This window comes from Notothenia coriiceps, unplaced genomic scaffold (assembly GCF_000735185.1).
Source record: "Notothenia coriiceps isolate Sejong01 unplaced genomic scaffold, NC01 NC01_scaffold00008964, whole genome shotgun sequence".
Taxonomy (NCBI): domain Eukaryota; kingdom Metazoa; phylum Chordata; class Actinopteri; order Perciformes; family Nototheniidae; genus Notothenia; species Notothenia coriiceps.
Window position 1 is genome coordinate 235,059 of NW_011341665.1, and position 4,319 is coordinate 239,377.

Sequence of the window (4,319 nt, forward strand, 5' to 3'; positions counted from 1 at the left end):
GTTCAACATGTAAGAAGTAGAAAGTACAGGTATTTGTGTTCAACATGTAAGAAGTAGAAAGTACAGGTATTTGTGTTCAACATGTAAGAAGTAGAAAGTACAGGTATTTGTGTTCAACATGTGAGAAGTAGAAAGTACAGGTATTTGTGTTCAACATGTAAGAAGTAGAAAGTACAGGTATTTGTGTTCAACATGTAAGAAGTAGAAAGTACAGGTATTTGGGTTCAAAATGTAAGAAGTCTAAGTAAAAAGTCGTGAGAAAAATAAGTAGTGGAGTAAAGTACTGATACCAGAAAAATGTACTTAAGTACAGTCACGAAGTATTTGTACTTCACACCTCTGGTTATTGATTCATCTGTGAAATTGCTTTTGCCAGGACGCCATACAAGAAGGAGGGCTGCCGCACACACAGGGCGCTGACCTCGCACATAAATCACCCCCCTGCTAATAAAAATGGACTCATCCCATTTATTTTTCTTTCCTGCAGGGTCAAAGCCAAGAAGGGGGTGAACCTGCTGGAGACCAAGTCCAGGAACGCCCAGTGGCAGGTGGGCTGGGAGATGCAGTCCGGAGCCAAGCACTCCATCACCACCATCGACGTGAGCAAGAACAAAGCAGCGAAACAGGGGTAAGTCAAACAGCCTCCAGCCTAAACACACCGCGGCTCCCTAACCAAGTAATAACCTCGCTACCACCGCACACAGATATATTTATCTTCCTTAACAAAGGACTAAAGGTCTGCGGAAAGGTTTCCTCGCCTGTAGAAGTCATATTTCACTCTCTGATTAAAGGCAGCTTTGAAATGTAAGGGATAATGTGCAAAGAACTGGTGATAAATGAGAAAATAACCCAGACAGGGTGACAAGATGATTTTTACATGGCTATTTACTAAATAATTCAATTATTTGACTCACGATATTGATTTTGAAATGGTTTGGTTGATTTTAAAATGATGCTATTGCTGCGGCTAGGAAAAAAAGAGTGAGTGACTTCCCGTCTGTCTTCTTCTGCTGTTCCCTTTAATGTTGACTTCCTATGGCTCTTCTTCTGCTGTTCCCTTTAGTGTTTACTTCCTATGGCTCTTCTTCTGCTGTTCCCTTTATTGTTTACTTCCTATGTGTCTTCTTCTGCTGTTCCCTTTAGTGTTTACTTCCTATGGGTCTTCTTCTGCTGTTCCCTTTAGTGTTTACTTCCTGTCTGTCTTCTTCTGTTGTTCCCGTTAGTGTTTACTTCCTGTCTGTCTTCTTCTGTTGTTCCCTTTAGTGTTTACTTCCTGTCTGTCTTCTTCTGTTGTTCCCTTTAGTGTTTACTTCCTGTCTGTCTTCTGTTGATTTATCTGACATCCAGTCCTCTTTTTTTCCATTTCTTTTCTGGTTTAGCCATCATAAATCCAAAGTGTTGTGCTTTTTTCAAAATGTATTCCATGATGTTCTCCGATGGAGAAAAACAAATTTTGCCACAGCTGACGTTAAATTGACCAAATTGATATGACTGCACATATCATGTTGTTTGGTTAAATCCTAGCCCCCACAGTCGACATGTTGAAATGTACTTTGGTCCAAATTACTGGGTGCATTTTTAGTTATCAACTGCTTTGAATTGAACGAGGTATAATCAGTCTAATCGGTTTAAATGATGGTTAAATATTCAATCCACAGACTGAACTTAATATCCAAAACTTCTCTCAAATCTCATAATTTGCCAACACTAGGCTTGGATATATATATTAGTTACAATTCAAAACAGTGAAAATCAAAAGCTCAAGCTTGGTGGGTTAATGCTGAGTTTTATAAAAGCACTTTAAGGGTTTCGCAAATACTGGAAACAGGCTATATAATTCCAGTCCATTTACCATTTAAAAGCAAACGCCATTCTTTGTTAATGATCTACAGGAGATCAAATGTATACTTTGACCCCCAGCAGTGTCTCTGCTTTAACTTAATGGTGATGTTATCAGTCTCACTACATCTGCTGTTAATTCTGTCTACATGGAGTGATGAGGCAGACGGATCTTACTGCGGGCATTAACATACCTGAGAGATGAGATCTTGTCTGAGAGCGGTAATTATCCCAAGTCCCTCAAAGGAGTAAAAAAAAAAACCACAGTGAACCTACTCCTGTAGTTTCACACAGGACTGCAATGGACTCTGCCTGGACGGATTCTACTTCGCTTTATGTAGTGACACGAGAGATTTGTTATGTCCTTTGTGAGCTTATTGTGGTCTAAAAATTGTGTAGCTGAGTTATGCTCTTTTTAGATTGCTTTTAGGAACACAGTCTAATGATACCAGTAAATAAAGGTCTGGATATGAAAGGGGAATATACCCATAACTCTTTATTTTAATACAAACTGTTCTTATGGAAGAGACTTCCAGTTACGTTCACCTCGACTGTGTTGAAGTGGTGTTCGAATAAAACACAAATCTGGATGGATACTAGGGCTGCACATTAATCTAAATGTTATCAAAATTGCAAAATAGGCTAATCTCCAAATCGCAGTAAGCTCAGTATTTGATGAAGGCAAAATATGTGAAAATATCTTAATGAAGTATTGAGGAAGTGCAGAGAATTCTTGGCCTACAAGAGTATGCTTGAGTTTCAATACAACATCATGAATCATATCACAATTGCATTATCAGCCAATTTACTTGCAATATTATAATATTTATTTTAGTTTTGGGGAGATACAGTGAGTGTTTTAACAGCTGCTAGCACTTAAGCACATTTACAATCAAGCACTTGTTCTTCATGGGTTTTTTATAGGAAGGACCGTTTGGCCTTCTTTTAAGCTTTGTGGGAAATAAACCACCATCAATCTTTATATGTGATGTGTTCAATTCATTAAGCCCTGGTTTTCACCAAGCCTTGGAGACGTTGTTGGACAATATTGGACTCCCTTATGTCTGAGGAGAAAGAGATCAGACAGGAAAAAGACAGATTGTCCTTATACCTGAAAAACAAGCCCTTCTTTCCTCTCTTGTTTACTCCTGAGCGCAGCCTCTCTGCTATATTTAGTGACCCGTGTCATGTAATCTTTGCCTCCCTGTCACCATGTGTGAAAGGTCCGGTAGGGGGTCAAGCTTGGAAAGAGAAACAGACTGTCACGGTGCATTTTGTCGAAAAGCCCAGTCGATTCTGTGCTCACCTCCTACCGCCAAATGGCCAATAATAGACTCTTAAAGATATCAAGTCACGGAAGACTTCATGTGTTGACGCTTCACTCCCATGAAATTGATTGGACATGAGTTTAAACTCTTTCTATAAAAAAATGAACTCATGCCTCTGGAGATTTGTGTGAATCGGTTACCTTTACTTTTATGGGTTGTTTGGAGGTCGGCATGAAATCTTTATTTTTGTCAAATGTTATTTTTCTTTCGATTATTTTGTGTTAAAATAAATAAATAAATAGATAAGTAAATATAAAATATAAAACTATAATGTAATAAATACATAAATAATAATAATAATAAATTGTATTTATAGTGTGCTAAAAAGGTCACTTTACATATTCAGGGTTACATTTAAAATATAAAATTAAAAAGCAACACACTTACATTATACACCATTAATTACACACATATGCAGAAAAAATTTAATATTTTTGAAACACATTTAACTACATAGGACTTGTTGACTTTGAGCAGTGTTAGAACAATAGAAGAATACTACAATTATACTACTTATATGTCCCAAAAATATGCATTACTTACCAATTTAATTGCTAAATCACTGTCAGGAGGCCACACAAATGCGTATCATTTCAGTTGCTTCTTAAGTTCTTTAACTATAGACTGTCAGATTAAATGGTTCTTAATGAATGTAATATATCCAACCCAATTTTCTCTCCTGTTTGTGTGGATTTGTTTCGACTGCAGGAGGAAAACATTGTGCAGCAGCCCAACACTTTACAGTAATGAGCCCAAAAACACATGAAATCTCAGGATAATTATCCCCCTAATTACCCGATTCACGCCTGTAATAAGATGGATTCCACTCTGTTTTCTCAGTTCAATTATTGTTAGAGATTTAATCTGCAAACAAGTAACTGTTCACTATTAAAAGCCTCCCCCCTCCTCTCTCAAACACACACACACACACACACACCAGGGGCGGCGCCAGGGGGGAGCTAGGGGCACCCCCCAGGATTGCCAAAGCACCCCCTAAGCAACCACAATAAATGTTTTTTTTTTTTTTCGAAGATTAATATTACTATTTGTATTAAATGTAATTAGAAAAAATATTGCCAACACAGGTGATATGATTAGGCTAATGGCCAGCACCCATTCGCTTTTTTGACCTACCCATAGGCTAAATTACTT